Source organism: Corylus avellana, chromosome 8 (assembly GCF_965113065.1).
Source record: "Corylus avellana chromosome 8, dhCorAvel1.hap1.2, whole genome shotgun sequence".
In the NCBI taxonomy this organism is placed as follows: Eukaryota; Viridiplantae; Streptophyta; class Magnoliopsida; order Fagales; family Betulaceae; genus Corylus; species Corylus avellana.
This window is the reverse complement of record NC_142497.1, coordinates 7,983,333-7,996,143: the sequence shown is the minus strand read 5'-3', so window position 1 is coordinate 7,996,143 and position 12,811 is coordinate 7,983,333.

Genomic DNA, 12,811 nt, shown 5'->3' with positions numbered 1-12,811 from the left:
GATAAACTCAACTTCATTCTCATTCTATATATAGGCAAAAAGTTACAATTGTAATCAAGTTTGACAAACTTAAACTTGATACAAACTAGGAGAACTAATACAATACAAACGAGTATAACACTAAAAGAGAAGAGATGAAAACAAGGGAACAATATAATTTAGCCCCCTAAATTACCAATTATTTTCAATTTACCACCTCAATGTTCAAAATGTAATAAAGTAGTCCACAAACTTCCAACCAGTTTCAATTTGGTCACTCTATTAGTCATTACCGTCAAATAGGATGAAAAATTCGAGTAATACTAAGGACCATCTTTTTATCTTCATAAAGTTGGTATGTCTTTCAGAATTACCATTGGATCAAAATTCAAGTATAATTCATCTAAAATTTAATGGTAATTTTAAAAGCCACATCAACTTTAGGAGGATAAAAAGATGGTCCCTAATATTACTCGAAAAATTCAATACAATGTGGTTTTGGCAAGGTTAAGTTACCAAAATGCCATTTTGGAAAAAAAAAAAATTAAAACAGGCCCCCCAAAATGACGTCGTTTTGCAAACCCTAAAAAAAATTAAAAAATTAAAAAGAAAATGAAAATTAATTAATTAAAAAAAGGGCTGTGGGGTGGCCGCCCAGCCACCTACATCGCCTGGGGGTGGCTCGCCGGCCACCCTATAGGCCATGGGGTGACCGGCGAGCCACCCCAGGCCTGTGGGGTGGTCGGCCCTCCAAAACGACATCGTTTGGCAAACTCTAAAATAAAAATTTTTAAAAAGATATAAATTAATTAATTAAAAAAAAGGGGCTGTGGGGTGGCCGCCGAGCCACCTCCATGGCCGCCGGTCACCCCACACTCTCACATCTGAGTTGATTTAAGATCTCGTCACTTTGTGTGGTTCTTGCTATGCAGTTGATTCTGCTACAGATTTTGTTGTTTTGATCCATGAATGCCTCTGTTTAGGAAATCTCTATTTAGTTGTCTGGCTCTGTTTGAGTTTCGGTGGCCATGGATTTGGTCATTAGACAATCACTTGCTGCGTTGTCTTTGAGTTTCGGTGGCCGTGGATTTTCAGTAGGTGTTTGTTTGGTGATGAAGTTTTGTGCGTTGGGTTGAGAAATATTTAATTAAAGTTGAGAACTTTTATGTTTTGTGTTTGTAAATTAGCGTGTCAGCTCAACTTTATGTTATTTTTCGTAAAACAAATTTATGTTATGTTATAATTTTTTATTTTTTATTTTTTGTGGTTTGTAAAATCAGCAACATTTTCTCAAAATATATATATATATATATATATATATATATATATATATATATATATTTCCTTAAATCACTCCGTAAATAAGAGGATTCTAATGAACTCTCTATTTTTTAGTTAAAATTTGACTAAAAGTTTGTTTTTTTCTAGTTTAACTAACAGCTATGCAACAGTAAAAAATAATAAACTCTTTAAATTTTACTCTATTATATTTAAATATAATTTTTATTCTATGTTCACTCATATTTTATTCTCAACAGCATCCTCACAAAGTTACAAATGCATACAGGTGAGGGAGAGAGAATGTGTGGGATGAAATATAAAAACATAAAAAATAGAGTAAAGAAATGATTTTGTTCTCCAAACGTAGGGGAGAGATTTGACAAGCTCTAAAATAGAAAAGGACATGGAGAGCTTAATGGAGCTTACTTTTTGAAAGAGTTTAATCAAATTTCAGCTTTAAGTAAATTTTAGAGAGTTCATCGAGGATGGATGGATGATCAAAAAACCATAAATTAGAGTGACATGCGACTTTTCCTTTCCTCAAAACCGGGTGAATTTTTTCAAAGCACTCTTATCAACCTCAACATTCTAGCTATTTATTTTTATTATTTTATTTAAATATTATTTTTCAAAAAAAAAATTATTCTTTCTCTAACAATCATATTTTTGAATATTCATCTTTTTTGAACCATCATATTTTTTTAATATTTGTCTTATGTTAACGGTCATATTTTTTAAAATTTATCTTTTCTTAACAATCATATTTTTAAAGGATCTGGCTTCCGCACATCTGCTGATAAAACAAATTAAAGGTTGAGATTTAAAGCACTCTCTTAAAGAGCGATATCGTGTAAGGCTGTAAAACATCGAAGGCAAATGTTTAAACAAAACAAACTTTGACGCTGTTAGATGAGAAGGGGAAAACACCTCCTCCAGCCACCATTCCTATTCTTCCAAACCCACATGTTTTAGTTCGGCAATTTCTTCTTCCTCGATTCCCAACTAAAAAAAAAAAAACTCTAGTTGTTCATCGCAACAGCATCTTCAACTTCTTCTTCCTTGTCTGTTGCTAGTTCCATCCGGATAGATGCACAAATCCACTTAAAAAACGAAGAACATTTGTTTTTTTGGAGCGCGAAGAAGCAATCTGCAGTCTCTCGATCCAGTACAGAGGCTGAATATTGATCCTTAGCCATCGTCACTACTGAATTGTATTGGTTACAAAAGCTTTTCAAGGATATTCAAGTACCTTTTTCTCTAGCTCCAGTCCTCTGGTGTGACAATGTTAATGCACTTGCTTTAGCTAGTAATCTTGTTTATCGCGCGCAAACAAAGCATATAGAAGTGTGACATAGCAGAAGACTAAGGTAACTAATTAAAGACTAGCATCTTTGATTCTGCAAGAAGAAGCGTCTTCGACTTCGTCTTCTACCCGAAAGATAAAACAAGCCCCAGACTAAAAGAAAAGATAAAATTTCGTAGAATATTTGAAAGAAAATTGTCTGATTTCATCATAATTCAATTGATAAGTTTTACATAATAAGATAACCTATTTATAGAAGAGAAATTATTGTAGAGAAAGTAAACATAATCTTAGTAAACCTAATCCTAATGAGGTAAAAAAATAATAATTAAAGCAAATCTAATCCTCTTAATCAAATTAAATCTTCTACAAATAAATCCTAATAAAATAAAATAAAATCCTATTATAAAATTGACAATCAGTGGGAATCGTGACAATAGTTCATTTTGTACTTCCATTGTCTAAAAATGGGTAAAGTTCTGATCAAGCGGCACTGTTCCAATATTATTTTTGATATTTTCCTTATTTTCGTTTTTACCAAAAATATAAGTAAATATTGTCCTACACCAAACACCCCAACTTGAAAAAAAACTCGTCCTCGAGTTTTCTTTGGAACATGGCATGTGCAACTCCTTCAAAGAAAGGTACTTAGAGAAATCTAGATAGATAGCACTAAGACATGATTTTTCATTTTCATTTACTTCCACAAAAATTTCTCCAATGACTTTTTCTTGTATATCATCTTCAAGTTCACAGTTTTCTTCATAGAAATCACCAACTTTCGTGGTGATCGTGATGAGTTGCACATGTGACGGAGGAGGTGGTGGTTATTCTTCCACTGGTGTAGTCGTTGGAACAAATAGTTGTGGCTGCACAAATTGTTTCTCTGATGGAAGCTCCAAATTAACAGCCTCGATCAACATCATTTTTACCATAATTAATATTCTTTTTATAAACTGAGTGCCTATTTGGAGGTTTATGAATACAGTTACGGACATGTTGAATGTGACTTATATCATCGTCAAGGAATCTGTCAACATAAGGATACTGAATGGGTTTCATTCGGATCCTATAGTCATCTTGGGCATCCTTGTGATTCCAAAGGGGACCCATATGCATGTGTTCCAACGTCTCCCATAATTAGCATATCTTATGTTGCACCGTCTCTCAAAACTCTTGAAATTCGGCTCTCAAATGAGTCTTTGATCGATTGATATATCACTGGTCGGATCTCGAAATAACATCTCTCTCACGAACAACGTCATTATAGAAGTTGTTGTAATATAAGTTGGCCATCAAATCCGGATAACGCAGGCTCGGATACCCCATGCATTTGGCTCTCGAAAGAAAAAGAAAAAGTGATCAGAAAAAAAAAATAAATAAATAAAAAGTAATGTGGGCCAATATCTACAAGAAGGACAAGTCAACAAAAGAAAAGAAGAAAAAAAAAAAGAAAAAAGAAAAAGAAAAAGTGATGCGGGCCAATATCTACAAGAAAGACCTAGTCAACAAAAGAAAAGAAGAAAAAAAGAAAAAGTGATGTGGGCCAATATCTACAAGAAAGACCAAGTCAACAAAAGAAAGAAAGAAAAAAAAAAAAAAAAAAAAAAAAAGGCGTGGGAAATAGAAATTCAAGGAGGAATAGGTTCTGTAGAGCCAGTCTCAAATCCCTCTCTACAAGGAGCCACCAGACAGTTTGCTCGATTTATTTCTTTTAGTTATACTTTGATTATGAGATTTATTTTCACTCATGTCTATTTTATTTTCATAGACATGAGTGGTTAAATCTCTAGTTAGGGTGAGGGTGAAGCCTAATATTTTTATTATGTATTCGTGAGATTATTTTATTTGTTGTTTTTCATAGTTTAATAATTAAATGTCAGTATTGTGTTATGTTATCAAAATCAAATTTTTAATTAAACTTTATTCAATTTATTTTATTTTTAAGAGTGCTTTATTGCTTTATCTTTCTATTAGGATAATTGAATTTCTACTAATTGAATTATAATTATATGTCTCAAGAATACCTAATATAATGCTAGGTGGATCCTGTTTCTCATAATTTTATCCAAAGCCAATTTATTTAGTTTTGTTTTGTAGTTTACTTTATAATTTAAATTCTATTCCATTGCTCCACTTTCTAGTAAAATTTTTGTAGTTTACTTTATTTTTAAATTCTAGGAAATAATTATTAAAAAAAACAAAAAAAACCATTTGATTTAACTTATACCCCATGTCCCTGCCCATGCAAGCCAAAGGTAAGTGAAGCATCCTGATCCAGAAAGTCTCCGAATCAAGAACTATTTGATTTGGCAATGTAAGCCCATTAAACTCTACAACTGAGAATAGATTTCCTTCAAAAATTTACGGCCTTCCTTCTAGTACCCTTGACCTGTCCCAAAAGTGTTCAAAATCCATGAGAAAAAGATTCTCCCCCAACACTTTGAAGGATAGAAAACCCGAGGGTTTCCATCATTTGATAAGCGTGGCACGTATTGTCTCCTTTCCAACGAGTCCCAGGGGCAGACCCAGGCTACTCTTTGGCACCCCCAAAGATTTATTTTGTATTTCTTTCTTTTTGATATAGTGCCGACATATTACATTTTTAATATATCAATTTGAGCACATATTTATGAACTTTTATAGATATTTTTTTGTGATGCCAAAAAAATTTGGTTTGAATTACCAAATTTTTAGGGCGAAGAAAATTTTTAAGACGCTAAAAAATGTTTTGCGGAACCTCCAATATGAAATGTCTGGCTCCGCACTTGCCAACGACCCTTTCAATCATTAGCTTCCTACCAAACATGTTTGCCCCTTCAGCGCTACTTTTGCAAGGGTTTCCTCTTGAGCCTCAAATCCAACACTCTCCTCCTTTGTCAATGAAATCTTTCTCCACAACTGCGTAAGATCCTCCGCCATTCCTTCCAAAAGCAGCAACTCCCTCTCAAGAAATCAATAAGAAAAACCTAGCAACCTCTCCACAGTCTTGGAAGAGACATGGAAACTGCGTTTTTCTTCTCTAGGTTTTAGAGAACCCTAGCGAGAAAAAAATAATTTTGAGGGATTCAATATTTACATGTAGATATCCTTATTGAAAATGAATGGTTCGTTTGGGTTTGTGAATTTAAAAAGTGCAATTTAAAAATATGGTTTTTAAAAACCCAGTTAAACATTTGGCAAGATCGCAATGCCAAATCTCAGTTTAGGGTTTGAAATCACAGTTTAGCATCTAAAATTATGCATTTAAAAAAAAAAAAATCCTCATTTCTACATTTTTCATATCACAATGTTTTTAAAATGCAATTCCAAACAATCTATTTTTTGTAATTTGGTTTAAAATTACATTTTTTTATCTCTAAAATCGCAATGCCAAAGGAAATTTTCATATTGTAACTTGTAAGTTTACCATGTGCGATTCTCTCATTTATAAGATAAGTAGCTTCATTTGACAATTTTGCAACTAGAATATGTTATGCTTTTTATTAAATTATAAGAAATTTATACTTTAGATTTGAGAGAATCTAATTTCAAATTAACAGCTTTTCCCTTCACTTGCGTGTGGTCACATGGGGTGATTTTTTATTTTATTTTTATTTATTTTTATTTTTATTTTTTTATCTAAAATGTTACACACTCTGAATTTCATATTCTTAAGGATACATTCTATGATAGTAATACTAAAAATCACTGTTAAATTTAGATGAATCACTATAAAATTTTGAACGGTAATTAATAGGTAAAAAAGATAAATAAACTCTGAAAAAGGGTAATTAATAGGTAAAAAAGTGTGAAAATTATGTCATGTTTTGAAAGGTCATTTGATATATTTTATGTTTTCAAGGAAGGCAATCATTTTATGAATTTTTATTCTTATTTTTAAAAAATTTTGGTGCATTACTGTCCAAGAGCTTTTAGTCATAGGAAAATACTTAAAGAGTAGTGCTAGGCTTACAAACAAATTTTACAGAAAAACTTTTACAAACTGATGTGGCACAATATGATTAGGTTTTTCAAAATTTGAACTTATCTTATATCTAATCATATTGTGTCATATCAGTTTATAAAAATTTTTCTGTAAAATTTGTTTGTAAATCTAGTGTTTTTCATACTGAAATAGGGAGAAGAGTGATACGTAAGACAAAACTAGGTTCATATCCGGCAATTGCAAAGCAAACAGCCAAACAGTTCTAGCTGCAGCCTTAAAAGTTTTTTCTCTATTTTAACTATATATTTTTTCAAAGCACTCCTATATGTTTTGAAATATTATTTAAATATTTCTTTATTCTTTCTCCAATATTCATATTTTTTAATATTTGTTCAATTATGCTTTTGAATATGTCTTATCTTAACGGTTATATTTTAGATGTTGGTCTTATTCTAACGGTCATATATTTTCTAAAAAATTTCTTTTCCAAACGGTCATAAATTTTTTTGAAAAAAAAAAAAAAAAAATTGTCTTTTCCCAAAGATCATATGCTTTCAATATGAATAAGATTAATTTCTCTCCAATTTTCATTGACCTCAACCATCGACTGCCATGTATGTGAAAAAATGAATTAAAAAGGGAGAGATAATATTTTTATTATTTGTTATGCTTTTGGCGAGTGAATAATGCTATAAAAAGCTGCTGAGTACTATTAATTCGAAAAACAAAATTCAGCATTTTGGTGAGACTGTTGGGGAGAATTTTTTGTGTCTTGCAGTTATTTGGTTCACCTAAAAAGCTATTTTGGTGAGTCTATTACGAATGCTTTGCGTATTATTAGCAGCCTTATCAAATTTTACTCATTAAAATAGTCAAAAATACTTTAAAAAAAAAAAAAAAAAATTTAAAACATTCACATAGCCTCACCATTTTAATAATTCACTTTCACTATTTCATTAAATTTTTTTTTTCAAAGATTACTTTATTCTTTCTTTAAATTTTTATATTTTGAAAATTTGTATTTTCGTAATTATCATATTTTTGAATATTTTCCTTATTCTAACAGTAATATTTTTAAAATTTTGTATTTTTCTTAACGATCATATATATATTTTTTTCATCTTATCCTAATTATCATATTTTAAAAATTTTGTCTTATCCTAATGGTCACGACGAGACTCAGGATTAAGAGATGCATTGGTGGTGAGAAAATGGTGCTCTTCAGAAACGGTGCTAGGCAAAATGGGTGAGAAAGGCAAGGAACAGGCGAGAGGCATGCGTGAGGAAAGGAAAAGAAAATGAGAGAGGGATTTAGAGCTTTTTCACTAAATTAGCCCAATATAATAGTCAAAAAAATGATTTTGGTGAGACTGCTAATAATGCTCTAAATTTGTTGGTTAAGCTGATTCTTGTGTTACATTATTTTTAATAAAAAAAATTTAGACCATTACATTGAGATATATGATGAATGATTAAGGGGCTTGGTCATATACTATCACACCATTACAGTGTGTATAGGGCTGTGCAAATGGGCGGTTAAAAATCGTTTTGCATTCGCTATCCGCCCATCTGCATGGGTTACAAATGAATTTTTATCCCCTAATTCCAGCCAGTCAGATACCATATTTACTATCTGCACATATGCCGATGGATCGTGGGATATGGGTAGGCAAATATTATCTGGTGAATTGTTTTATTAAACTAAAACAATGTCGTTATAGGGAAAGACAATTGAAGTCAATTTATTATTATTATTATTATTATTTGGTATTGCCCAAAGTTTATGAATAGAAGCATTTTCAAATTAGAATTCAGTTTATAAAGATTTGTATTATGCAATGTTTACAATTCAATTTGTATTTTTCATATTACAATTTACAAGTTTATTTAGTTCATTAATTGGATCAAGCCATCTAAAAAAGCCCATTAAAAAACTTATAATATATATAAATTAATTTCATGGGCTAAAAAAAAAAAAAAAAAAAAACCAAAAACCAAAAACACCCAAGAGAAGCCCAAAAAAGAGTTCAAAACGCAAAGTAGATTGACAGTTGCTTAAAAAAACAGCCTACACATGTGCGGTTATCAACGGATTTTGTAAAGTGCAAATGTGGTTACTAAAATCCCTTCTTTGCAAAGTGTATATGCGGAATAAAGGTATTATCAGTTCATATAGTACGGTTTACCCCTTAAATGTGTATATTTATATTGAGTTAATAAATGATAAAATTGAACGAAAATGTGGGGGAAGTTTTCTCTCTCGGAGTCGGAACTGAATGGGGTTGAATTTCTGGAAGAAGACGTGGAGGAGATTGTGGAAAAGGGCAAGTCATGTTTAGTGGGCAAGCTAATGGCTGATAGAATAATTGGGAAGGATATAATCAGAGCGAAACTGATTCGTGGATGGAAGCTGACAGGCCATATGATGTTCAAAGTAATGGGAGACAATATGTTTCTTATGGAATTCGAACACCATTGGGATAAGGAGCGAGTCCTTGAAGGACGACCTTGGATCTTTGAAGGCCATCTCTTCGCTGTGGAAGATTTTGATGGCCTTCTATCTCCAGAGGAAATGAGGTTTGAATATGCAGCCTTTTGGGTCCGAATGTTTCGTCTTCCCCTCGCTTGTATGGGGATGGAGATGGGGAAAAAATTGGGAGCGACGATAGGGGTGGTCGAAGAGGTGGATACCAATGAGGAGGGAATTGGCTGGGGAGCTTTCCTGAGGGTTAAAGTTCAGGTCAATGTTCTCAAACCCCTTCCTCGGGGTACCATGCTCCGCATGAAGCAACGCTCTATTTGGATTCCTTTCCAGTATGAGAAGGTGCCGAAATTTTGTTACACTTGCGGAGTAATTTGTCATGGCGTGAAAGGTTGTACTGGAGGTTCGGGAAAGCGAATGGTGGGGTCAGAGCAAGAGTATGGCCCATGGCTTCGTGTTCCTCCAACGAAGCCATGGATAGCAGGCAAAAAATGGTGGGAGAGGGAGGAGTCCAGCTCGGTCGGCACCGGAAGAGAAAACGGCAATAAACATTGCCGGTCGGAGGAGGCTGCTTGGCAGGAAAAACAGGATCAAAAACGGAAAGAAGCAGAGAGAAACAGCAGCGAATCTTCATTTAATGAAGATTGTAACGGATTGCAAAAATCGGGGGAGATTCCATGTGGGAGAGAGACAGAAGATATGGCAGGTGTAACTGATGGAAAGGGAAGCGCTTCTAAAGGCTATGAATTCGGGGGAGTAGTCGAAGGAGTAACAGCCATGAGCCTAAATAAGGAGCAATTCTTAAATGCTTCTTTGAAAAAAGATTTCCATTTAGGAAATAAAATCTGTAGTTATGGAAATGAGAATGTAATCGGAAGGAGGAGTAATGAGGAGTCAAAAGTGGAGAATGTTGGAGGAGTTGAATGCGTGGGAGGAACGGACAAAGGGGTCTTCAATGTCTCTGTGCATGAAAAAGATGGGGGCATTAATCCAAAGGCCACCTGTACATTCAATGTGGGTGCAGCAGGACAAGTGGCTAATAACGGCAAGGAAAGCAGCTCGCCCAATCTACATGGGGGTGGGCCCAACAAAAAAGTGGGTAGTCCAACTCTGCGCAAGTGGAAAAAACTGGCCCGGGAGAAAGCAAGTAATGGGTCAGAGGCCCAACAAGATTTCACAATTCAGAGCAAACGAAATGCGGAAGAACGGGATGAAGGTTTTACTGTAGTATCAGGCAGTAAGAGGGGAAAAAGAAATGGTGCAACTCAAAAAATCTTTCAAAGAGGAATGGCGGTGGCTGACTTTCAGCCCCGCCAGTCATCATGATTGTCTTGAGTTGGAACTGCCGGGGGCTTGGGAACCCCTGGACAGTTCGAGACCTTTGCCGGTTGGTAAAGGAAAAGAGACCCGACATGGTCTTTCTCATGGAGACCAAGTTACAAGCTAAGAGTTTGGAGTTCATAAGAATAAAGGCTGGTTTTAATAACAGCTTTGGTGTGGACAGTGTGGGCAAGAGTGGAGGCCTCGCCTTACTCTGGAAAAATGATGTTAGCATTGAGATTCAAAACTATAGTCGTTGGCATATCAACGCAGTGATCAATTCAGTGTCGGGGACGCAGGCTTGGAAATTTACAGGGTTCTACGGCAACCCCAATGCTAGCAAAAGACAGGAATCTTGGAGTTTATTAAATTATCTCCAATCTTTTGCTCCAACCCCTTGGTTATGTGCGGGAGACTTCAACGAAATTTTGGAAGACAGTGAGAAGTGGGGAGGGAGGCGTAAAGCACTGAGACAAATGCAGGATTTTCAGCAAGTTGTGGAGCAATGTAATCTGCAGGATTTGGGTTTCTCGGGTCCCAAATTCACTTGGCATAATGGACGTGAAGCGGAGGATTTTACCCAAGAAAGGCTTGACAGAGCCTTCGGCAATATGGAGTGGTGTGATTTTTTTAATAATGTTCAAGTGGAGGTTCTGGTGACTAGAAGTTCGGATCATGCTCCATTACTTATTGAATGCTCAACTGGGAGGAGAACGGGACGAAGGAAACAATTCTGTTTTCGATATGAGGCTAGGTGGAGTAGAAAAGTGGAACCCAAGGAAATAATCAAGAGAGTGTGGAGGCAAAAGGAAAGGAAAGGTGACGCCTGGCAAGGAATTAAAAGTAATTTGGAGCAAAGTAAAAGAGAGTTACTGCAATGGAGAAAGAAGGAGGTCCCACCAACTGAAGATATTATTTCTCAAAAATCAGCACTACTACGAACTCTGCAGGAAGTAGAAGGTACTGCTAGGAGGGGTGAGATAAAAAGATTGCAGACTGAGTTGGGTGACCTTTTGGCTCAGGCTGATGTAACGTGGAGACAAAGAGCAAAAATGCATTGGCTCAAAAATGGGGACAAGAATACACGATTCTTTCATGAATGCGTAAAACAGAGGAGATGTAAAAATATTATCTCTCAAATTGATGACGAGGAGGGCAGGAGATGGTCCAATCCGAGAGAAGTTGAGAGGGCTTTTTGCTCTTATTATCAGAATCTGTTCACATCCTCACACCCTACTGGGGTGGATGAAAGTCTGGATCTATTGCCCAATAGAGTCACAGCTGAAATGAATTCCAGACTTGTGCGGGAGCCCACCATGGAGGAGATTTATATGGCTTTATCCCAAATGGATCCCATGAAAGCGCCAGGCCCCGACGGTTTTCCGACTTGTTTCTTCCAAGATCATTGGGACTCGGTGGGTCCGAAAGCTGGAAAAGTCGTCTCCAATTTTTTCAGGTATGGAAAAATTGATAAGGATATTAATTTTACTCACATAGCCCTTATTCCCAAGAATAATAGAGCGACGAAAGTCACTGATTTTAGACCGATTAGTCTTTGTAATGTGATTTACAAAATTATTTCCAAAGTGTTAGCTAATCGGTTAAAAATCATACTCCCGGAAATTATCTCACCCAACCAAAGTGCTTTCATTCCGGGGAGATTAATTACGGATAACATTTTGGTGGCTTACGAAACACTTCACACTATGCATTCTAGGATGTGGGGTAAGGTGGGATATATGGCTTTAAAACTCGATATGAGTAAAGCCTATGATAGAGTGGAATGGGTCTTTTTGGAGGCGGTGATGAGAAAGATGGGCTTTGATGCGAAATGGGTGGAGCTTGTAATGTCTTGTGTTACTAGTGTCAATTATTCAATAATTATCAATGGGGAACCCGTTGGTCTTATCCGTCCTTCTAGAGGGATTAGACAAGGGGATCCAATTTCGCCTTACCTTTTCTTGCTTTGTGCAGAGGTCCTCAGTTTTAAGTTTCAACAGGCTGCTTTAAATGGAAGGCTTAAGGGAGTCCCTACTTCCCTAAGGGGCCCCAAAATTAACCATTTATTTTTTGCAGACGACAGCCTAATTTTCTGTAAGGCTAATTTGCAAGATTGGGCCTTTTTGTCAGAAATTCTGGAAGATTATGAGGCCGTCTCAGGGCAACGTTTGAATAAAGAGAAGACTGCTGTTTTTTTCAGCAGAAATACTAGCAGGGAAGATCGGCTGACAATCCAGAATTTGTCCGGGATACCCGCTTCGCAGCGTTTTGACACTTATTTGGGGCTCCCAGCTTTGGTGGGAAAATCAAGGACTCGAGAGTTTCACAAGATTAAGGAGAGAGTGAATAAACGTGACAATGATTGGAAAGCAAAATTCCTCTCACAAGCAGAAAAGGAGATTCTTATTAAAGCTGTGTTACAGGCGATACCTACTTATAGCATGAGCATTTTTTTGCTGCCCAAAACTCTATGTTGTGAGTTAAATGGAATTATGCAGAAATTCTGGTGGGGACACAA